This window comes from Ambystoma mexicanum, chromosome 5p, assembly GCF_040938575.1.
Source record: "Ambystoma mexicanum isolate Mex_15411 chromosome 5p, UKY_AmexF1_1, whole genome shotgun sequence".
NCBI lineage: Eukaryota > Metazoa > Chordata > Amphibia > Caudata > Ambystomatidae > Ambystoma > Ambystoma mexicanum.
The window spans coordinates 1,105,466,499-1,105,492,527 of NC_090930.1; positions in this window are offsets into that span (position 1 = coordinate 1,105,466,499).

Below are 26,029 nucleotides of genomic sequence, written 5' to 3' on the forward strand. Positions count from 1 at the left end.
CAGTAGGGAGCTAGGGAGAGGGAGGGGGCTGGTGAGCTCTCAGTACGAGAGTGTGCTGGGAGGGCTGGTGTTGCTGAAGCTCTCATTGCTAGAGGGTGCTGATTGCTCATTAGCTGGAGCTTTCATTGCTAGTGACGGGTGCTAGGGCCTTGACTTCCACTGCTGCCATGCACAATAAACATGTATTGGTTTGAATATCCATTTCTGTGTCTTTGTGATCTTCTTTTGTTTCCTAGTATAATATTTTAGATTCACAAATGGCGCCCGAATAGGTACCCTTCCAAAGGATGATCGATGACAGTGAGAGGGCCAGAGGGATCATTGGCAAGTAGAATGAAGTTCCTTGCAGCAGCTGTTATTCCTGATCCACGTGTTGGCCAAGATCATCTCTGGCAAGAGTGTGAAGCACATTGTAGCCTTGATGCTGTTTTGCATCTTATGAATGAAGATCACTGAGCACAGAAATCGAGTTATTGTTTGATGGGAGATAGCGTTGACTCTCTTTGAAATTAGGTGAGCTTGCTCCAAGTTTGTTTGTTTGTAAAATATGTGGATATATTTAGCCAGGCTAGGGAATCGTTTTTTTAAAGATGCCTGATGTTAGAAAAATTCACACATGTTGTGAAGAATTTTGTGATGAGAAAAAACCCACAGGGTTAGAGAATGAAAACATAATGACTCTGTTCCTTAGTGAATTAAGAGCAACACAGGGGAGATTGAAGAGTATGTTGGACAATTGGGATATGGTCCCAGAGTCAGTACACCAGTCAGTTTAAATGAATGGGAAGATAGGGGTCAACCAGGAAAAAAGGTTACCTAGGGCAGACTCATGTGTGATAGATACCAGGTCACAAAAATGCTCCATTGACAGCTCACTGGTTCCAGATATTGCCCTGTCAGTGCAACAGAAAGTTTTTGTAGGGTTTGCATGTACACCAGAAATATGCCCTATCTCACAGCCAGTACCCATTACTATTTGTCCCTTTACAGATACATGCTACTGCTTGCTAACATCATATTCTGGAGAGAATCTATTGGGATTGAATATGTTGAAAGAATTGTACACAATGGGCCTCATTACATGGATGGCGGTAAGGGTTTACTGGTACCGGTAAGGGTACCAGTGCCAATAAACCCTTACCGCCTTACTACGAGGTCCCTTTGTGGTCCCTACCTTAACGGCTGGTTCTACCAGCCGTTAAGGACGGGACCCGCAAAGGGACCTTGGAGGTAATTACGGTACCGCAATTTGCGGTACCATAATTACCGCCTTTCCCATTCCCATTGAGCCCTATAGGGGCAAAAATGGGAATGGGGAAGTGCCATGGTGAATAGGGAATTACCTCCCCCACACACCTTGGGATGGCTGGTAATTCTGCCATTCACCATGGCGGACTCTGTAAAATACTGGCGGCAACCATGGCGCTAATAGCGCCATAGTTACCGCCTTCCGTGTGATGAGGCCCAATGTTTCATTGAAGCACTAATGGTGCATACTTAACAGTATCCTCACAGAGAAATGTTTCTTCACAGTATTCAGCATTGCCGTGTGATTTGATGAGGAAAGGTGAAATTTTGGACACATTTGACAGCAATTGTAACAGCACCATTTTGCAAGTTATTAAAAATGGTGACAATGTTTCACCTGACCGTTTTGCAAATTAACCATGATTCTTGCTCAGGGAGCATGCTTTTCTGTGATTGATGCATTGAGCTTTGCTAGAATACCACGAGGATACACTGAGAGTACTAGCATTTGCAGAAGAGCTCTTAAGGAGCAGGTAGATACATTACAGTTGCCACAATACTGCACATTGTTACTAGATGCGGCAGACTCGTGTGTAGCATGCCAGAAGGGTACTATTAGTTTACTGAAGGATCTTGCAAATGCAAGTCACACAGATTCCTTGAGAGAGTACCAGACTTGTCAACATGAAGCCACCTATGTAGGGTACCTCTTGTTGGAGGAGGGTAGGAGCTTTGGTCCAGAGAAGGTTCAGAACGCTTTTGTCATACTGAAAACAGTTTTGTGTAATGCTCCAATTTTGGAGATTTCGAATTATGTTAAAAGGTTTGTCGTGTTTGGATATGTAAAAGATGGATGTGCTTTAGCAGTGCTAATAAAGGAACATGGTGCGAAAAATAGTCCACTGGGATATTTTTCCTTTGCATTGGGTCTTGTTGGTTATTCTCTACCTAAATGTCTTAGAGCCGTAACTACAGCAGTTGCATCATGCAAAGAAAGTGAAGGCATGGTTTTGGGTCAATACTTAACCATTGTGCCTTACTCAGTTGATGTTTTAGGTAATGACACGTCACATCAGCTCGAATTATGAACTTACTATGCTCACTGCACACATTAGGAACACAAGATGTAACCCATTGAGCACAGCTGAGTTGCTTCTTGTCCCAGAGCAAAATGATGGGCATGAGGACGACCATGATTGTATGTATAACACTGAACGAGAGAGTAGAGAAATAATTGATTTGTTTGACAGACCTTTGTCAGTTCTTGAACAAGCACATAGTGAATTGAAATGGCCCGACACCGAGATCCTAGTATTGCTGACTCTGACACAGAGTAGAACAGGTTTCACCTGGTATGAAATTGAATTTTGAAGGGCAGTGTTTATGCAGTATTATGCAAGAATTAATGATTTTGCCTTGTTTGAAAACAGTTTTACGATATATTATGCTTGATACTGCACTTTCTTTTTGGTTTCTTGAGATACATCTGATGCAGGAAGACTGGCCTACTGATACAGAATGGCCTAACATCTGAACATCATTGACAAGTGCTGTCGCTGAGTACAGCTGATCTGTGGAATGCGTTAATGCACTGAGAAGCATACAGAATGAAGCTGCTGGCATGAATCCCAGAGTACAAGGCTGCCTCGTAGAAACCGCCTGATTTTAAGAAATGTATTTCCCTAATGATTTTCGAAATGGACACTGGATCCACGTTGCACATATTAAATGATTACGCTTGCCTCTATACCTATGACAACTGGGTAGAAGGAGAGTGTAGGGGACAGAGAAATATGCACCGCGGTGTGCCTTTCATTGAGAAAAAGAAATACTGACCTTGTTTTGAGCAACCTGAGGGTCTGGTGAGATGTGAATATTCCTGAATTGTAAAAAGATCTCACTGTGCCCGGAGTGTCACGATACAAACTGTACCAAGGAAAGTGTTGCAGCAATTTGTGCAGCACCTACATAAAAACGTTGGTTCCCTCTATTCCGCCCAAAGACACCTGAAAGACACGTGCTTGGAAGCAGAGGGGAGCAGGGAACAGAATACTTGAATTGAATTAAGGACATGTGGTCAAGTGCCATCCATGGATGAACTTCTAGAGCCTATATCAGTGAGGTTCCTAATGGACAGTGAAACTGTGCCCATGCTGTTGAGTCACGGCGACATTCTTCTATTCATTCCCCTTTATCATCTCTTCATACTGTCGTTTCTTTGGGACCTATATCTTTGTCATCCCCCTCAGGTGACCTGCATTCTTTATATGTTCATCACACTGCTGGGCATGTGGCAGCAATCTCCCGATGACAGAATATCCATCATCCTGCATATTTTGTATGATCCTTAGGGTAGTAGAACTTCGTTCCTGAAGGTGCAAGGGTACTTTTCTTTATATTCTCACTTTCCTCATTTTGCATCTGCTCATCAGTTACAGCGTCTATATCAATCATGATCTTCATTCCAATAGCTTTTTTGGCTGTCTTCTGGCATTCTCCCAAGATGATCCTAATGAGATAAAATCCTAGCAATACCAACAGTAGTATTACTCCAAGTGATGTGAAGGCATTTGCCAACCAAGTTGGAATCCATGAAAACAGAGAGGAAAACCAGTTGTCCTGCTCGATCTTGCCTACTTCATCCACCATTTCTGTATGCAAGGTTGATGACATCGTTATTGCTGCTGTTAAAGTCCTGTTCTCTTAATCATGTACAGGTGTAAATGTACATCAAGAAGGTTCGGTTTTGGCGCACATGCCTCCTTCAGTGCTGTAATTAAGTCCAGGACATACCTGTTCTGGATGGCCATGAGCTTGATTGCCTTCAACTCTTCTCTGAACGCGTTAAATCCTTTTATTGTCATATTGATCATTTGCAGCAGGTCCCATCTGGTAATCTGTAATCACTTCACATTTACTGCAGTCTGAGTTCGTGGCAGGAATATAGCTCTGAATATCACTGCTGTTCTGCTGAACTATTTATGTTCATCTGGAATATCATAACAGTCTTCTATTGATTTTGCTGAGAAGTAATTATGTCTCCTCTGTCTGCGAAAATAAAACAATATTTTCTTCCTCAGCTGTGTGTCCATTTTTAGTAAATCTGTAAGTCTGTAATTTGCAGGTCACTTTGTGGTACTACTAAGGTTGGTATGCTTACCAGTACCAATGAACAAACGCCTTCCCATTTTGGTGGCAACTTTATATATGTTCTTGATCCACATGCCCACTAATGGTCTATCAGGCTTGCTGTTCCTTCCTTCATGCCTGGTACATCAAAAAACTGCCACACTTGCGGTTTTCTCCAACTTTCACTGTGTCATTATTTCTGAAGCATAAAGACGCATTCTTCAGGGGTAGTATCTGCAATAGACCTCCCTCATGGTCGACCCATGTCAACAATCATTTAATCTTAGGTCATTGGTTTTTGCATTCCTTTCCTGCATTTCCCACAACTCCTTCCCATTGTCGGGTTAATGCCAGTGCTTTCCACACAATTAATCCATCAGCCCATTTTTCAGGAGTAAGCACTGTTCCTTTATGTTGAACTCTTTCCCAGATGTCTCGTATTTCCTTCCCATTCATATCCTTGCATTGTAAAATCTTAATTTCTCCCATCTTGATTCCTGCTCCATTTATTCCAGGCTGTTTGTATTTCATTATTTGATGCATTGTTTCTGGCTTTTGTCTCGAATCTATGTCTAATTGTCTTATCTTTGAGATGTTGCTTTATTCACCCACACTATTGATGCTGTTCTGCCTTGGAACTGTCCTGTGGTTAGGCAAAGTGCAAAGTGCGCCAGGCAATGTTCCTTTTTCACTTATACTTCTGTTGCTTTGAATATTGTAGAGGTTCCCAAAGCATAAGTGTTACTGCTTCTATGGTAAGTATAAGAGTGATACGCTGAAATAGTACTAAGTTGTCAACAATATTACTTTATTAAATTTACTCTCAACATTTGCTTTCTTTTTTCTTTTAGGTTTAAAGGATACGGGTTGCTGAAACTTTGTCAGATTGAGTAGCAGAACCTTCTCCACACTGGTAGAATTTCCTTCTATTAGGTTCCTATTTCTTTCTCCTTCTCTTTTCTCTTAATATAGTGGCTATCTTGGTAATGTGTTTAGCAGATACGGGATTCACAGTCTTTCTAGACTATCTTTCTATTGGTGATGGTCTTTACTGGGGTTTGTTACTGTCTCTTTTTCCTTTAAGTGTGAGAATATCACGTAGGTATGACTTTATGGTTTACAAGTTTTAGAAGGAAGACACTTTTCTAGCCCCTTTTCGTTAGCTTCAGGTTTCTTTATAGTTAATTGTCATCTTCCATAATTAGCCCTATGCAGGCTGCGCACTGCAGACAATTTGTTTATCTCATCACGTCTACTCTCGTACTGGCCACGGACAGACACTCACGGCAGAGACTTGTTTCAACAGTTCTAGGAAAGAGGCAGCGCCTCTACAATTCACTCTCTCAGCTTTCCGACGTTTGACACATGCGATTGGCTTGACAAACGTTGCTTCGCCCATAGCATCGGAGCTACAGCGTTCCTCTTCAGAGATGATGTCGGCTCTTCTATTGGTTCACAGAGAATCAGCTGGCTTCCAGCTGATAGCTTCAGCCTCGGACGGCATTGCGGATAAAACACACCCCTGTGCAGTCCTATTGGCCCACAGACGACCAGCTGCTTCCCAGCTGATAACTTCAGCCTCGGATGGTGTCGCAGGCAGAACACACCCCCCGCAGTGCTCTGTACGTCGAGGTCTGTCCTCTTAGGGATGAATCATAGGGTTCAGAAACACATATGACTGGACAAACGTAACCTCAAGTATATCAAAAGTTCAATCAGCGCAACGGCACAACCGTGTTCAAGATAAAATGACAGAATATATCAAAGTCTTCTCCGTGTTCAACCATTAATACGCCCATTCATAACGGACGTTTTCTGCCCCACTCTCGCTAGTCTCCTAGCAACAGACAGAGAGAGATGCAAGTTAGAAAAGAGGTCCTCACAAGTTCATACTTGTACTTCATTGGCAGAATCATCTGTCCATCACCCCAGACTGTACTGCCTACTTAGGATCATGCCCTCTCACAGCTGTCTCGCCTGGTATTGTCAGAGTTTGTTTCTAGGACAGGACTGTCACATACCCCCCTTCTGGGCCCTTACGTTTGGTAAGGGTAAGATTATGTGATAAAAAAATCTGCTTGAGCCATCAATTTACCTGGATGATGCACTGTTTTAAAGGAAAAAGGTTGCAGAGAAAGGCACCAGCGCAATACCCTGGGATTGGAGTCTTTATTTTGTGCAAGCCATACAAGAGGCGCATGGTCCATCACCAACGTGAATTCTCTTCCCAACAGGTAATACCTTAACGCATCTATGGCCCACTTCACTGCGAAACATTCCTTTTCAATTGTCGCATAGTGCATTTCATGTGGAAAGCGTTTTCTACTGATAAACAGAATTGGTCTTTCAGATTTGCCTTGGTTCTGATATAAAACCGCTCCAAGTCGAGTCCCAGAGGTATCAGTATGTAAGAAGAATGGTGCTGAAAAATCCAGACAACGCAGAACGGCTTCTTAGGTAAGGGCATTTTTAAGGGCATTAAAAGCTTTTTCAGTCTCTTCTGTCTGCCACTATTTCTTTGGAGAAGCTGACTTCTTTAGTAGATTGGTTAAAGGGGATGCAATAGTCGAGAAATGAGGAATGAAACTTCGATAATATCTGACGAACCCAAGGAAAGCTCGAACCTGTCTGGCATTCATGGGAAATTGCAGTCGTTGAATTGCAGCCAACTTTTCTTCTTGAGGCCTAATAACTCCCTGTCTCACAAAATACCCTAAGTACTTTGTGTGGAAATTGGCGACATAAGTCTTCCTTGGATTTATATGAACACCTGGCATTTTTAACTCTTGTAGTACTGCCTCAAAGACTACTATATTTTCTTCCCAAGATTGACTAAATACAATAATATCGTCTATATAAGCATCCACATATTGCTCATGTCCTTTAATGAGTGAATTCATCAACCTTTGGAAAGGTGCCGGAGTTACATGTAAACCAAATGGCAGTACCGTAAATTGATGTAATCCTGTAGGTGTAGTGAAAGCTGTTTTTTCTCGGTCTGGCGGATGTGATGGTATCTGCCAATATCCTTTAGTGAGGTCAATCGTGGTTAGGTACTTAGCTTTACCAAGTTTGTCTAACAAATCTTCTATTCTGGGCATGGGATAGGCATCGAATTTTGAGATCTCATTCAATTTTCAGAAGTCCATACAAAAACGGGAGCTCCCATCTGGCTTGGGAACTAGGACCACTGGAGAAGACCAATCACTGTGGGAAGGTTCGATTTCTCCGAGCTCTAACATCTCTTGTACCTCTTTATTGATCACTTGTACCTTTGCTTCAGGTATCCTATAGGATCTTAATCTGAAAATATTTCCAGGCAGAGTGTTTATATAATGATGGGTGAGGGTTGTTCTTCCAGGGAGGGATGAGAATGTTTTGGAATGCTTGTCTAAAATTTTTGATAGTTCATGTTTTTGTGTAGAAGAAAAGTCTTGATTTATATTCAAAGCTTCTTTTCCTTCTTTCTTCAAGAGCTGTGGAAAATGTTCCGCCTGGACCTCATTAGTATTGATCATAGCTAGAGTTGTAGTGGGTTCTATCCATTTCTTAAGTAGGTTCACATGATAAGTCTGGAGCGGTATTGTTTTATCTGGTTGTCCCAATCTATAAGTTAAGCGCCTAGTACTTCTTCTATCACATATGTTCCTCTCCAGGCAGCCAACATTTTATTTTCTGATGTGGGAATGAGCACCAAGACTCAGTCCCCCTTTTGAAATTTTCGTAACTGAGCATTTCGGTTATAATATTGTTCTTGTCTTTCCTGGCCTCGCATTAAATTTTCTCGAGCTACAGATTGTAACTTGTACACTCGTTCTCTGAGTTGACAAGCGTATTCGGACAGAGTAATTTCGAAAGTTGGTTGTTCCTCCCAATTTTATTTTAGTATGTCTAATAAAGTTCTCACCGGTCTTCCGAACAGAAGCTCAAATGGAGAGAAACCTGTTGAAGACTAAAGTGTATTTCGAAGCGTCAATAATATCCAGGGCAACAGTCTGTCCTAATTCTTTTCTCCTGGTTCAGCGGTTTTCCGTAACATCTGTCTGATGGTCTGATTGTATCTCTCGACAAGACCATCTGTTTGGGGGTGATAAACTGCAGTTTTTAAGTGTTCAATTTTTAAAATTTCACAAACTTGCTTTAGAATACCAGACATAAAATTGGTTCCTTGATCAGTTACAATCTCTTTGGGTATTCCCACTCGACAGATGAATGGCAATAGTACATCACAGATCTGTTGTGCATTCGTAGATTCAAGAGGAAAAGCGTTGGGATACCTGGTTGCGTAGTCCACAATTACTAAAATAAACTTGTGTCCTCTAGAAGAGGGATCCAATGGACCCACAATATCAAAACCAATATGACTAAAGGGTTCCCGTACTATTGGCATAGGTTGTAAAAGGGCTTTCTTTACATTTGCCCAATTTTTTTTCTAAAACTCTTCACATGCCTAACAGAATCTGGCAACTTGAGCGTATATCCCGGCCAAAAGAACCTTGACAAAATCTTCTGGATAGTTTTATCAGTTCCCAAGTGTCCTTCTCCAACTTGTATATGAGCCACTTCTAATATTGCTTTATAAAACTTACTGGGTACCAATAGTTGATGAACAATTTTCCCAGCTACATCCTTCGTGACTCTTTAGTATAACCCCTTTTCTTGCACAAAATAGGGTTCGTTTTTAGGGTTGTTCTCCTGTGCCGCTGTCCTAGCATGTTTCAAAAGTGGATCTAATTCTTGAGCCATTCGAAAACTATCACCTCCTTCGTCAATCCTCCAATCCACAGTGATTGGTAAAACGTTTCTTTCTCCCCACTCTCTTTTCAATCTTTTAATGTCAGCTCTACTTCTTCTCTCCTTACTGATAGTGGTAGGGATTTCCTGATTGTAAAAGGGTGCACTTTCTAACCAATTATCTTCCAAATTCTTTATTATTTGGGTAAAGTTGGGGACATATGAGCCAATCAAAAGGGGCTCTGGCAATACTGGCAATACAGTTGCCCTAACTCCCATTTGTTCCCCAGCTACTTTCACCTTTATCTCCTTGGTAGGATAAACTCTTATATCCACGCGTACACATCTAATGGGAATTTATTTTGTCAAATCTATTATTTCACCTACTAGCTCAGTACTTACTACGGTCTGAAGACTTCCTGAATTAAACATTGCTCTGGTGGGCTTTCCATCGACCTCAGCTTTACATGTATACACATAAGGGGATCTCGTGGAAAGTGGAAATTCTGGGCCCTCTTCTTCCTTTGGTACTTCAATTGCTCCCACATCCATTGACTCGCTTAGGGCACAACCGTGCTAAGTGCCCCCAATCGCAACACACAAAGCATTGAAGCCCCTTGGGGTTGGCCCCCATAGAGCGAGTACCAGCCGAAACTTCACTAGTTGGACATTGTCTATTGTTTTCCCATTCAGCTCTTCTTACCATTGGGTTTGGCCACCTCTGATTGATTGGGGGTCTGCTGGAAACATTGAAGGGACTCATAATAGGTCTGGAACGTCCCGAATAAGTTATTAGTCACCCTTGACCTGCCTTCTGATAAGCTGAGGCAATATTGACGGCCTCAACTAGACAGGGATGGTGATGTTGACGTACCCACCGTTGTATGGGTAAAAGCAGTGCCTCTATAAACTGTTCCAACACAATTTTTTCTGCCATTTCCTGTGTGTTGGTTGTAGCTGTTTGTAACCACTTATCGCCTAGCTCTTTTACCCTATAGAAGAGTTGACGTGGGGTTTCTTCAGGCTGCAATTTGATCTCCCTGAATTTTATTCTATATGCCTCCTCATCGTGTCGGAGGCGCTCCAAGAAAACTCATTTCATGTCTATGTAATTAGTATCTTCGGTTGGATTTGCTGCCTGATAGGCGCTTTTCATTTCACCCGTCATGAGTGGGGCGATGTAGTGGCACCATCTGTCAGTTGGCCACTGGGCATTTCTGGCCATGCGTACAAAGTTCACAAAAAAATGGGTGGGGTCTGCCCCGGGAGCACATTTTTGCAGAACAGACGCTGGTACTTGAGAGTGTCTACGCACATTTGTAGCCTCAATCAACTGTGCCTGTTGTACTTGAAGAGCTTGTTGAAAAGCTTGTCGATCTGCTTGTGCTTGTTGGCTTTGTATTTGTAAAGCCTGTTGTAGCAGATGCTGTCCTTCGCTTAATGTCTTAATGAAGGCCTCCATGGTGTCCACTCTTATCCCAATGCTGCCACCTAATGTCACTGCTTCTATGGTAAGGATAAGAGTGATACGCTGAAACAGTGTTAAGTTGTCAACAATATTACTTTATTAAATTTACTCTCAACTTTTGCTTTCTTTTTCTTTTAGGCTTAAAGGATACGGGTTGCTGAAGACTTTGTCAGGTTGAGTAGCAGAACCTTCTCCACGCTGGTAAGTATACTGGTAAGTCTAAGAATTTCCTTCTATTAGGTTCCTATTTCTTTCTCCTTCTTGAATAGATAGACTTTTCTCTTAATATAGCGGCTATCTTGGTAATGTCTTTAGCAGATACAGGATTCACAGTCTTTCTAGACTTTCTTTCTATTGGTGATGGTCTTTACTGTGGGATGTTACTGTCTCTTTTTCCTTTAAGTGTGAGAATATTGTGTAGGTATGACTTTATGGTTAACTTCGTAGCTTGGCAACAAGTATTAGAAGGAAGACACATTTCTAGCCCCTTTTCGTTAGCTTCAGGTTTCTTTATGGTTAATTGTCATCTTCCATAATCAGCCCCATGCAGTCTGCGCGCTGCAGACAACTTGTTTATCTCTTCACGTCTACTCTCGTACTGGCTACGGACAGACACTCACAGCACAGACTTATTTCAACTTTTCTAGGAAAGAGGTGGCGCCTCTACAATTCACTCACTCAGCTTTCCGACGTTTGACTCATGCGATTGGCTTGACGAACGTTGCTCCTCCCATAGCAGCGGAGCTACAGCGTTCCTCTTCAGAGACGTTGTCGGCTCTTCTATTGGTTCAAGGAGAATCAACTGGCTCGCAGCTGATAGCTTCAGCCTCTGTCGACGTTGCGGGTAAAACACACGCCCGTGCAGTCCTATTGGCCCACGGATGACCAGCTGCTTCCCAGCTGATAACTTCAGCCCCGGATGGCGTCACGGGCAGAACACACCCCCCGCAGTACTCCGTACGTCGAGGTCTGTCCTCTTAGGGATGAATCATAGGGTTCAGAAACACGTACGACTGGACAAATGTAACCTCAAGTATATCAAAAGTTCAATTAGCGCAACGGCGCAACCGTCTTCAAGATAAAAAAAAACAGAATATATCAAAGTCTTCACTGTGTTAAACCATGATTACGCCCATTCATAAAGGACGTTTTCCGCCTCACTCTCGCTAGTCTCCTAGCAACAGACAGAGAGAGATGCAAGTTAGAAACAAGTTCCTCACAAGTTCCTACTTGTGCTTCACTGGCAGAATCATCTGTCCATCACCCCAGACTGTACTGCCTACTTAGGATCATCCCCTCTCACAGCTGTCTCACCTGGTATTGTCAGAGTTTGTTTCTAGAACAGGACTGTCACAATAAGGTACAAGGAATCACACATAGCAGCTTTCATCTGATGTTCCTCTTAAAACCTTCTCGTGTGCTGATACCATAGGTTATTCTTTAAATGAGCCGAAATATAAAGATAAGTATTTATATCTTCATGGTCTTCCCCGACATCCCTTTTAAATGAAAATAAATGCCTAATAAGATTATAAAAAATGATGTTCACAAGAATTTGTGCAATGGTATTGCAATAGGTAACATATAGATGAAATGTGCTCTTCTTTTTTATGCTTTAGTAATTCACCATATTGTTCCTTTAGCCTATCTAAAAGAGTTTCAGGATAACTGCAAGTCTGTTTACTCCTTGTCAAATGTTAAAAGATATTGGCCTTAGGTCTAAGGTGCTTCTGTGTTTTTCATTTTCTTTGTCTTTACTTTTGGCCAAGTCGGTATACGTGGAACTTCTTCTCTTACTTCACAGTCAGTAGTTGCATAAGGGGTTAGAGTTTCACCTTTATATGGCTTGATACCATGTAAATAAAGCCAGTCTATCTCTCTTTTTAACTTGGCTGTGACTTCTTCCACTTAGTACGGACCTTCAAAGAGGGGAGTACTCCAAATGCGTACACACTTTTGTATCAGCACCTGGTCCCCTGGGTATAGAATTGTTTATTTTAACAAATCCTCTACATCAATGGGTTGATCGTCTTTGTCACTTCTCTTTGACCCCTCCCTTCAATTATTGACCGGTTGAGACATGAAAGAAATACTTGCAGTCATTGTTGTTAGGAAATCATGCATCTCCACACCTAGAGTTTTTGCTACTCTATGGGCATCAGTTGTTAACCTAGTTGGAGGAGTAAGATTGGTTCTCATGCAGAGTGCAGTAACCAACTCATGAGGGGTTAGATGGTGATCTGAGTCAGGCTGGTTTCTTAGGGCATATAAGGCAAGGGGTAGGCAATGTAGCCATCCCTTCTTCAAAGTTATTTTTATTTTTGCAATCCTTTCCTTTAATAATCCATGTAATCCCTCGCAGACGCCATTCACCTGTGGATAATACACAGAAGAAAGCAGATGCTTAATGCCAAATAGAAGAACTGTATGTTCGAACAGCTCATTTACAAAATGCGGTCCATTGTCAGACCATAAAACCTCACACACAGCCCATCTTTGGAACACTTCACACACAAGGAACTTGGCAGCTCACATGGCATCAGGGCGTGTGCATGGACCTGCCTCGACCCATCTAGAAAAAGCGCATACCACAACCAGCATATATTTGTAACCGTTGCATGTCTGAAGCATGTCCACATAATCTATGTGGAGATGCTGAAATGGGCCATTGCATCTAGGACTTGCTCCTCTGACTGTTCCCAAAGTATGCCTTGCAGTACATTTCTGGCACAATATGCAATTTATAATAAACTATGATATGTGCTCTAACAGATTTGGCGAAAACCAGTCTTCTGCTATTGTATCAACTAGACTCTCTTGAGTCACATGTGCATGGTAGTTGAGTGCTCCACTGCTACCCTCAATAATGCTAGAGGCATAACTGGCTTTCCAGTGCTATCCTGTCTCCAAATTGCCACAGTGGGGCATAACGAACACCCCTGTTTCTTCCATAAATCCTTCTCTTCTTGTGAGGCTCACCCTTGTATCGCAATTAACTGGACAAAAGACAGCATGTTAAAGCCCTCCTTCACCAACATGCATCATCCTGTCATTTGTCACTTTCTATTTCAAAATTAGAAATGGTTGGGAAATAGGCAGCCTTTTTGGTTTCTTAATCTGTGGCTTTGTTTCCGCGACAAATTTAATCTGTCCTTTTAGAATGTGCTGCACATTTTACGACTGCTAGAATGAATGGAAGTGCTAGTACTTTAATAATTTTATCGAATAGGGACGCATGTTGCTCTGGAGTGCCATCTGCAAGGAGAAGCCACTCCTTTTCCAGCATGACAGACCTCTGTGTATGGGTGACGTCACATAGGCGAAGTCAGAGTACACCGTCACTTCCTCATCTTCGAATCTCTGAAGCACAGCGATAAGCGCCACTAATTTTGCAGCCTGTGTTGAGCAATGTAACGAAAATCTCGCACTTGTCACTACTTCAAATTCACCCTCTCGGTTCTCTGTTACTATTGCTGATCCAGTATGCCTTTTGCTGGTCATTTGGTGAATTTTGAAGAATCATTAATAAAAACAACTTCCCCCGTCTCAAGGGCACTCTCGCTAGCTTGGGGAATTTCATTAAAGTTTTCAGTATCCATTGTGCAATCATGTACATAATCATCCTCCCCTACTGGCCCAGCTGTGAACGTTGCTGGGTACACTCTCTTACATATAACAATTTTAATTGCATGATTCCAGTTTATTACCTTGTATCCAGATGATCTTTACATTGCCAATGTATGTATGGGTTTCTCTAAAACCGCAAATAATGCATGCTCACAAATATTGTTACTGAACATCCCATTGTTATACTTGAAGCTTTTTCAATAGCCAATGCAGCAGAAGCTAATGACTGCTAACAAGGAAAATGCCCTATCGTAACTGGATCTAAAATCTCACTATAACAGGCTAATGGTGTGTGTCCATGTCCTAATGTTGTTTTCTGTGTAAGAGCTGCTGTCATGACTTCTCCATTCGAATTGGAAAATAAGTAAAATTCTTCGTGATAATCTGGAATTCCCAACATAGGGACTGTACTGATTGTGTTTTTTAATTCCTCGATTCGTTCAGTCATCTCATCTGTCCATATTATTTATTCTGGTCCAGCTGTGCTTCTTTAAGCCCTTTTAAAAGTGGTTGAATACATGCACTGAACTTTGCTTAGGTCCCTCTGAAGGACCCTATTAAAGAATGAAGGGGACTCACAGTACCCATGGGGAAAATGAGTATGCTTTAGGTGGATATATATATATATATATTATTATGGTTAAGTCTGTGTTTCCATAGGAAGAGCATTTTATTGGGTGGCTTATAACTTCGCTCCCTCTGGACGAATCCTCACCAAACTTTGCAAAAAAAGTATATGGCCCACTCTGAAATTTTATTGCAAAGTTTGGAGAGGTTTGGTCCAGGGGGTGCAAAGTTATAGAGGGGGTCCCAAAATTTGTGTTTTTTCCCATAGACAAAATGGGAAAAAACGCCTACAGCCCAAACCGCTGGACGGATTTACACCAAATTTGCGGCAGGAGCGGGGGCTTGGTCCCGAAAGCGTGCTTTTGCAAATTTGGTGTAAATCCGTCCAGCAGTTTTTTTTAAAATGACCAAAATGTAAGGCAAAAAAATTAGTGATATCGCCGTTCGCTCCGTGGACGGACTTCCTTGTCCGCTCCGCGGACAGCGCCCCGATTGGCCAAGCGGCTTGCGTGATGTCTGCGGACATGCGACGTGTTCGCTGATTGGACGGTGTGGTGCGTGAAGCGCGTCAGATTTTTTGTGGCGCCCACCATCTTGCATTCGGCGACGACCGCGGACAGCGGGGTGAAACTTGGATTAAAAATTGTATTTAGTGGAGTGTGTTGGTGTGTAAGAGTGTTTGGGGAGGGTGGGGGAGTATGAGATAGGTTCAATGTTCTGTTTTTTTTATGTGCTAGACGCTTTTGTTGTGTTCGATTTGTCTGCGGACAACACGGCTGTTCTGAAATTTTCTATATAAACTAAATGGTGGGGTGTTCTGAGGACGGAGTATGTGTCCGTTTGGTTCGCAAGCAAGCTAAAATTGAGCTAAGAGCACTCGCGGTGTCCTTAAATGTTCGTAAATAAACAAAATGGGGGTGTCCTGAGGACGCTGTCTGTATTGTACTCTGGCAAGTTGAATGTGTTCTAAGAACACTCGCGGTGTCCTGAAATGTTTGCAATTAAACAAAATGGGGGTGTTCTGAGAACGCTGTTCGTATTGTTCGTTGTCAGGTTGAAAGTGTTCTAAGAACCCTCCTTATGTCTGCTGACATTACAATTTCCTGTGGGCCTTACCCGACTTTTAGTCCACTAAACAAACAATAAATCAGGCTGCTGTGCACCGACATTATGTGATAATCCTATCACTTGCCCCATCAACCTGGCTGACCTGCTTTTGCGACACTAAATCATATCTCCTGCCCCTAAGCCTGACATTATCAAAGCATTCATATTCCCCATCTCTCTCTGTGATCTTACAGGGCGCGTAGCGAAACGTGCCCAGTCGTCTCCAGTCCTACGCGACTTTACACAGAACCCGGAAAACAACACACATCATCTCACAACACAGCACGCCACAATTCGGAATATGAAACTGTGATTTAAAAGCAAACAGCAACATTGTACATTTCGTAAAACACATTTATTTGATATCAAATGTTTAGAGAATATTCAGCGATTTGCGTTTGTCTTTGCTGTCGATCCGCAAAGGTTCATCTTGAGTCACGCGCTGTTCCTTTGCGCTACACAGGGTGTTGGTTTATGATAAAAGAAGCACTATGGTCACACTGATAATCAGAAGGTTGTTACAACAACGAGGCATTATGGATTATAAAATACTAGCATATTAAAAATGGCAGTAAACGTTTAAGAAGCGACAACAGAACAACCTAATCATTGTGGGGTTTATTTAAATACTACTGCATTTGCATGTGAATGTATGCATATGGATGTAATGAGTTTTCATCTATGCATTCGCGACTTTCATTACAAAAAAGGGGTGAGCTCAATGAGAGGCTATAACAACCATGCCCTTGGCAATCATCCATCATGCACCTGGTGAATTATGCAAATTAGGTTATGACATCATTTAGCTACTTCTAGCTACTTTTATGACGGCCAGTAGCTACTTTTCTTACTAAGGAGTTGCCAACACTGCTCCTACGCGACTTCATACAGAATCCGGAAAACAACACAGATCATCTCACAACACAGCGCGTCACAATTCGGAATATGAAACTGTGATTTAAAAGCAAACAGCAAGAATGTACATTTCATAAAGTACATTTATTTGACATCAAATGTTTAGAGAATATTCAGCGATTTGCATTTGTCTTTGCTGTCGATCCACAAAAGTTCATCTTGAGTCACGCGCTGTTCCTTTGCGCTACACAGGGTGTTGGTTTATGATAAAAGAAGGACTGTGGTCGCACTGATAATCGGAAGGCTGTTCCAACAATGAGACATTAGACCACCATAACGGTTGGTATGTTGCTTCTAGCCGCTAGTACCGCGTAATGGCGTATTGGTCCTTGGCAATTGTCTCATAAAATGGTGAGGGTCATGAAGGTGTTTACTAGGAGCTGCACCTGGCAGTTAAAAAATCCGTCGGCCGGGGTCTGAAAATGGTGGCATTGACAGTAGGGAAGGATGTACCTGTTTTAAAAACATAAATTAGTCTCAACAGCCGATCTTCATTAAAAATATTAATTTTATTTATTAGGGCGTGAAACTATTTGCTAGCGAGGATAGTGCAACGGAGTATGTTAACTTATTCCCACTAACCCACCCTCTCTCCTCTGCCTTTTTCAGAGCCGTCTGAGCGCCAGGGGACCACTTCGGCGGTTATAGTGCGCGGTACAAAACAATATGCCACATTGAACGAACAAGTACAACTTAACCGGCTTTAACGCCACACTATTGTTATTATATTCCGGTATAAAATAATCTAAAGGGTTACTTACATTATATTGGCATTTTCCATTGTCTACGCGTAATGCAGTCCCTAAATACGACTCCGTCTGTGCCAACAATCTTTCGCATAGTGATATAATATATAAAAGCGGTTTCGTTTCAGAAATTTCATCCTTATCGTCTCTTACGTTACTGCACCCCTACTTCAAAAGAAGTCCTTTGGCACGATCCCTGTCTGTCAAGGTCAAAAAACAATAGAACCTTATAGTGCGAGTCGTGGGCCACTCCGGCCCGCAAGCAAAAAATGGAAGCAGCTGACCTTCACTGTGAACGAGCATAAATTCTTACTTTGCAACATTCTGTGTAAAGCCATCCCTGAGAAGTTGCTTTTTACACTCCATCTTTGTATATTGTCTGCGTGCTAATGAAAAAAGTTTGTTAAAGCGAGGTTATGGTTAAGTTGCGCAACTAAAAACCTATGAAATTCAGTAAAAAAACTTTGTTAAAGGGACGTTATGGTTAAGTTGCGCTACTAAAAACCTATGAAATTCAGTGAAAAAACTTTGTTAAAGGGATGTTATGGTTCCAAGTAAAACCGAAAACCCCCTGAAATTTGCCAGTTATGGTAAGCTAAGCAACCATAATTCGCACCACCACCGTGCACTGCTAAGACTAACACCCAGGACATCAAAGATGACATCACAAATGTCATTGATGACATCACTGAACAATTTTACTGAATATATATATGCAAATGAAGTCAAATCCTGTGCGTCTTCATGGAGGGGGATTGAAAAGTTTGCATTCTTTAAATCTATGATTGTAAAATATTTGGCCTTAGACGGGATGTTGCACAATATTGTCGCGGTATTTGGAACTAAAGGAAACTCAGCTTTGACTATATTGTTTAGAAGGCAAAGGTCCTGTATAAATCTCCACAACCCTCGCGGATTGACTTTCTCACTGGGTACACAGCCATGTTACATGGAGAATCGGACGGTACCAATATTCCTTGGTTCATTAAAGTAGAAGTGGTCTCGAATATACCCGCATCTGCCACTCTGGACATGGGGTATTGCTTTGCATGTGGCAAAGGTGCTTCTGGTTTAAGCTTGATTTTAACTACTCCTTATCCATTTAACTGACTCATTTCATATGGACTTGTGGTCCATAAAATCTTTGGAACATTCTCTAAATCTTCCTGGAAAAATAATGATTTCTTTTTTACCAAGGCCATTCTCTGTGGTATTTCTCTATTCTCTACTTTTATCCAATAAGTGAGACTTATGAAAAATACTAATTCACCATCTGAGTACTCATCTTTAAACGGCTCCTCGTCTGTCGGCTCTTTCACCCTATATCCTTCACTGAGGGCTAAAACTGTTCTCCATCCTTTTCCCTCATCATCTGTCCCATGAAGAACCACCCTTTCCTCTCTGACCAATGCTGCTTGCCCTTCTTCAACATCCACAGGGATTTCTGGTCTGAACAAAAACTCATTAGGTATTCTTAATAGTTTACCTATCAATCTGGGTAACCATGAAAATAAAGTTCCCACAGGTACTAATAACGTTACAGCACAAGAATTTATTGCTTCAGCCTAATCCGTATGCTAGCCTACTAGGGCCAGTCACTGCCACTATCTGTGAGCCACCAAACCTGTTTACAATGCTTTGTGAAGTGCCCACCTCAGCTAGCCGACCAGACACCACACTGCTACCCTACTGCTTGCCTCTACTGCACTGGCCTGTTCTAATGCATACTACGGCACTAGCTTACTGAGCTGCTAGATTACATAGATAACCGATCCGACTTCAGTTCAACAAAATGTTTTTAGGAAGCAATGTTGGCATGCTCTGCTTATGCTCACTCGAACTAGCGCCACTTCGGCTCACAATGGTAAATCGAATCTAGGTATCTTGCATTGCTAAAGCTGCTCCTAGGTGTATTCACTTGAATTAGCGCCACTTTGGCTCTCAATGGTAAATTTAATCTAGGCATGCTTATTTTGAATTGATAAGCTGAATTAGGAGTGTGCCATTTCCGCTTCTGAGGTAGCCCAAATCAACGTGCATTAATCCCAAGCCAATATTGCACCTACTCTATGCACTTTAGCCTAGTCCAAGCTAGCAATATATCTGTGATCAGTGCCTAACAGCCACTAAAGTCAACAGCCAACGTTATATTAATTATACATTTAGCCCTACCTGCTAAACCTCACCTCTAAGTTGCAATATATTTGTGCCTTTGTAAACTATTTAGCATCTGCAACATCACACCAAAGTTGCCTCTTATCAAACAGAATGCAGGCACTGCTAACTTTAACTATGTTCCCATTCTGCATCATACCATCTGACATCCCTTGCACTAGAGGTCATTACATTAAAATTGGTGAGGGGTTAGGCAGACTGAGATGCCCCCGTCACCACCCTATCCCTTGCCCTACACCTTTCCTTCCCACACTACCCCCGTTTCCCACACCAACCACAACTTATCCACATCCAGCTCCCACCTCACACAAGTTGCTCCCTGTGCCTATAGCCTCTACCGCCTCCCCTCCTGACACCTCCAAGCGGAACGAGAGACTAACCAGTAGACTACCATTCAACAGGCACTTTGCATTAGAAGATCCCCATAAGATCATGCGCACAGTTCGCCCAGGATCCCCCGGTAATAATCACAGGCGCCATAAGAAAAGGTGCACAGCCCCGCTGAACAACCCAAGGGACATTAGCCCCATCCCTCCAATAATGGACCCACAATCACAGCCCACTAAAGGAGCATTACTGAACGTCAGGTCACTGGTAGCACATGCAACTGAGATTGCCGACTTGATTGTGAACAACAACTTTGACTTCCTTGTAATGACTGAAACCTGGTTGCATGAGGCAGCAGGCCCCTCTATTGCCCTAGCCGTCCCAGACAACTACTCCATTCTCCGCGCAGACAGACTCACATCTCGAGGAGGTGGAATAGCCATTATCTTTAAAGATACTCTCAACATAAGACTAGCCACCCCCACACCACTGCCATCTTGTGAACTCCTTTCAGTTAAATTCCAAACCTCACCCAATAGCACCATCACACTACATATCATTTACAGGCCCCCAGGACCTCCGTGATCCTTCGAAGAAGACATCACAGCACTAGCAGCCGACACCAAACCTACGGCGCAAAATATTATCTTAGGAGACTTCAATCTCGGTTATAACGACACCAGTGACCCACACGCCACCTCTCTAGCTTCTACACTATTATTCTCAAATTAGCACCAAACCCACACATGAAAAAGGTAGGATACTCGACTAGGTTGCGGTCCTAAACTGCACCATCTCCCCACCAGATCCGACACCACTAGTATGGTCAGACCACCACCTGATCACCTTTGAACTGCACATCAACAACCTGGAAAAGAAAAAGCCCATTATTGCTCCACCTTGCCTCACAACGAATAAACGGAACATCACAGCAGACGCTCTAGCTCCTTTGTTAGCCCCCCTACTTAATGCCCTTCCCGACACTAATGATCCTAACACTCTAATTAACTTCTACAATGAGACTATGACTAAAGCCATTGATGATATTGCCCCGCTAAAATTACGTAAAAGCAAACCTATAGCCCACCTTAACTCGTGGTTCACTCCAGAGCTGAAAACACTCCGCACTGAAAAAAGAAAATGGGAATCTCGTTGGAAATCATCCCCCACACCTGAAAACAAAACTAACCTGGCCACTATCACTGCCACCTACAAAAATAAGATAATCCAGGCCAAAAAAGAAACTTATAATGACAGAATAGCCCAAGCCAGCTCTAGTACTAAAGAATTATTCAACATTCTAAGAGAATTAGAGAACCCTAACCCACCGCCAGTTACATGCACCAAGGACAAAGCATGGTGTACCGGCATTCAAAATGCCCTATCTAACAAAATCAAAGGTCTACAGACTAAAATAGCGGACAAAAGATCCCAACTAACAGTCACCACACCTGCTCCCACCCTTACCTCTCACTCTAACTCAGGTTTCTCATTAAAAAAAGTCACCATTCCTGAAGTCCAGAAAATCATTGCGTCTCTCAAACCGTCAAATTGTAAGGGCGAAAGTTGCCCTGCCCAGATTATAAAAGATGCCGCCAGAGACCTCGCCCCATTTATCACTAAACTTGTAAACTCCTCCTTCTCTAACAATTCTGTCCCAAGTAACCTTAAACAGTCCTGGGTTCTACCACTATTAAAAAAACAGACCCTTGACCCAGCTATACCCACCAACTATAGACCTATTACGACAGTCCCCTTTCTATTGAAAATTCTGGACAGAATAGCCTACTTGCAAATACAAGATTACCTGGAAGCCCACAAACTACTTGGCACCCGTCAATCTGGCTTCAGACCTCGGCACGGAACAGAAACCGCTCTTGTCGACCTCAAAAGTCAGATTGATGAATTAAAAGACAAAGGAAAGATGGCCATCCTACTTCTACTCGACCTCTCTGCGGCTTTTGATCTGGTGGATCACTCCATACTCTGTAACCACCTATCCTCAGCGGCCCATTTCTCCAGTTCTGCAGTTGCCTGGATCCAATCTTTCCTCGCAAACAGAACTATGCACGTGTTCTCACCCTCAGCAGCTGCTGACCCCAACCCTTATCACCTGCGGAGTCCCTCAAGGCTCCTGCGTCTCACCCACTTTGTACAACATTTTTACAAAGCCACTATTTGACAAATTGGACCGTCTGGGTGTCACCTACACAAATTATGCAGATGACACCCAGATACTCGTACCCCTTTCAGGAACCTATGATATAGACGTCGCGCGGATTAATGAAGTCTACATCATCATTCAGGCATGGATGGCCACACATGGCTTATGCCTGAATGATGACAAGACGGAATTACTCCTAGTCGGATCATCCAACAACATCCTTAAACTAAGTCCTCACTATACAAACATAGTCATCGATGGGAATAGCATACCTATTGCCAAACATGTAGAAACTCTAGGTTTCTACTTTGACGCCCAGTCTAACCTAACTAAGCACATCAACATGACTTCATCGGCCACAGCCTACACTGGCAAGTTAATCAGAGCCTGTAGACCGCTACTATCATCCGCTAGCTGCCTCAACCTGGCGAGAGCGCTCATACAATCCAAATTGGATTATTGCAACAGTCTTTATCTAGGGGCGAACAAAACCATCTTAAACAAACTACAGATTATGCAAAATAACGCGCTCAGAGCCGCGCTGAATATCCCCAAAAGAGAGCATATATCAGATACAAGAAAGCACCACAGGTGGCTCTCTATACAGGACAAAATTGCCCTGAAAACTATTTGCCTCACTCATAAAGCGCTTAACCACCAAGCCCCCCCTACCTCACTGACAAGTTCACTTGAAAGGTATCCAATAGAACCACCAGATCTTCCAACACACCATGCCTGGTGGTGCCCAGATATAATCTAAAAAGAGCAGGAGGTTCCAGCTTCCCAGTATTAGCCGCCCAGCTTTGGAACTCTCTCCCACAGAATATCCAAACCATTCAGACCTTCATCAATTTTAGAAGTCAGGCTATCACCTGGATAGTAAATAATACACAAAATAACAGTTCCTGATACCACTAACTAGTAGATGATCGGCTCACATGACTGCTTTGACCCAATGTATAATATGTATTATGTTCACCTTATATATACTCACCATTGTAACTTTACTTGTATGTTCAAACTGTATTAATGTACACATTGGTCTATTCTATGCCTCTGTAACTATTACTATCACCAGCACCCAATTACCTCCGGGTCAGGTGCGCGATATAAATAAATAAACAAACAAGCAAACAAACAAACAAATGACGGGGAAAGTATGCACAACTCAATTCTTAAAATGTATAATGGAAATTGAAGTTGGGACATATTATGTCATGTTTTCGTAGAATATGAATAATTGAAAAGAATAAGGAAGCCACATCAGTGTCGCCCAAGAACAAGGGTATAGAGAAATGTCCGAAATGCATTGGCAGCAACATCGAAAGATGTAAAATATGTTGGATTTTTTTAATTTTTGATGCATAATAGCTCATGATGTGAATATAGATGAGTATTAGTTAATATTCATATGTAAGAATCACTGTATCTACAATCGATAATAAATGGAAAGCAGCAATTGTGCTAACCATATGAGTTCGGTTCTGTAAACCAAAAGACTGTTTTCTTTCTTTTGTTATAGATATCGGTTGATGACGGAAATATTTTGTTAAAAATAAAAGAAACTTAACCACGATAATAAAACAGTCACTACATGCAAAAATACCTCAGGGTCCAAAGGGACTGCTCATAATGCGTTCTGGACTGTAAAGGTTAATAACACTCTCTCACATTCATATAATATATCCCTGGGGTGGAACACACTATTCCTTCGTCAGTAAAAGCTATCTTCATGTTAAGTTTCATCATTAAGTCACACCCTAGTACGTTAACTGGCATTGGCCTAGAATATAATAATGGCATAGACATGCTGTGTTCTCCTATAGAGATTGGTAATTCATCTGTAAAAGTAACTAAACTCATTGCCCCACAGAATCCCTGCTCATTTATTGCAATACCTGACATTGGATATTTCCCCTCACCGACACAGGAATGTGTTGCTCCATTGTCCACAAGAAATTAAAATGTCTTGCCTCCTATCATCACCTTGACCCTTGGTTCCTCTTGGGGGTCTGGTGTCACTTATAGTACTAAACACATCAGGTCGTTCTCTGGGCTGTCCCACTTTGGATATAATTTCATCCCTGTATCTGTGAAAGGATGTCCTCCTACCACAGTTACAATCCCTAATTTGGGTGCAAGTGCTTGATGAACTCTTGTAGTCATATTCCATTGTGCCACCATAGCCTGCTGTTTCTGTGCTTGCTGAGTTTGCACCTGTTGTGCCTGTATGAGAACTTACTGTGATTGATTTTGTGGCAATTGCATTTGTAATGGCGCTTGCTGCATTTGCTGCGGTTACAGTGCATATGTCTTAACCTGCGTGTGATCTTGGGCATAATATTCCTGTGGTCCTGTATTATATTGCAGTGCATAGCCCATCCCCTGTCTTAGAGCTTTCCAATTTTGCTGCATGCCTCCTCTCCTTCTACATGTTCTGGCTATGTGTCCTATTCTTCCACAAATCCAACATTGTTGAGGCTATCCGCCATTAAATCCTCCTCTTCCTTGAGGGTTTTGAAATCCATCTCGTTCTCCTCCTCTAGGCCCATTTCCTCTTTCCTTGGTCAACAATTTGATCCGTGGGATACACTATGTTGTTTTGCTGCACTGATTGCATTTCCTCTGTCCCCCCACCTTTATTGTTTGTCAATACCGCTCCTTCTATGGCTATTTTTGATAACTTTGTCTGGACCAACTTCGCCTCGTCCTGCTCTCAGCTTTCTTCTTATTCTTATCCTGCATCAATCGGCAATGATGCACGATTGTCAATTGTATTTCTGGCCATGGCTTTGCTTCCATTCCCACCTGTTTCTTCATTTGCCCTTGCACTGGCTTGGGCAGTACCTGACACAAAATGTGGTAAAATAATACTATTGTTTTATCCAATGGTTCACACGTCTTAAGGCGCCTCCTCTCGTGAATGTCTTGAATATAAGCAGCACAGGGGGTAATTCATAGAATTCAACGCAGAAGTAGCGCACGCGGCCAGCGCAGAGAGCCAGCGTGCGCCAGCCGCGTGCACCAAACAGAATCCAGGCACACCGCATATTCATGGATTTCCCAAGCCATTTGCAGGCGTGGCGCAGCGAACATCCAGCAGTGCCAGTTACACCCCCAAGAACGCATCTTGCACCAGAAAAAGCCTTAGAACTCCCCAATATGGCGCAAAGGGCCGCGCTAACCCTGGACTAGCTTACAGGCCCCCTACACTGTAATTGCATTAAAACCTATGCGTACCCTGCTCACGGCAGCCAAAACTCATGAAAATCTCCCCATGCACCCCCTTGAATACGCGTACCGGCTCGCGGCAGCCAAAACATGTGATAATCTACTTGTGCACCCACTTGAATATGCGTACCCCGTTTGTGCCTTCAAAATCGCTTGGAAAAGGCCTACCGTAACCCAGAGAACACGCGTACCGTGCACGGGCAGCCAAATCGCGTGAAAATCTCCTCGTGCACCCCCTGCAATATGCGTACCCCGCCTGCGCTAAGCAAATCGCGTGGAAAAAGTCCCCCCTCTGGTGTGGGCTGCCTGTGGGGCATGGACAGGGGTGAAGGGGGGGCCCCCTGTGGTGTGGGCTGCCAGCGGGCCATGGACAGGGTTGCAGGGGTGTCCCCTGTGGTGTGGGTTGCCTGCGGGGCATGGTTAGGGTTGATGGGCTGCCTGCGGGGCATAGTCAGGGGTGATGGGCTGTCTGAGGGGCATGGCCAGGGGTGTTGGGGTGTCCCCTGTGGTGTGGGCTGCCTGCAGGGCATGGTCAGGGGTGATGGGCTGTCTGTGGGGCATGGTCAGGGGTGTAGGAGGGGTTCCCTGTGG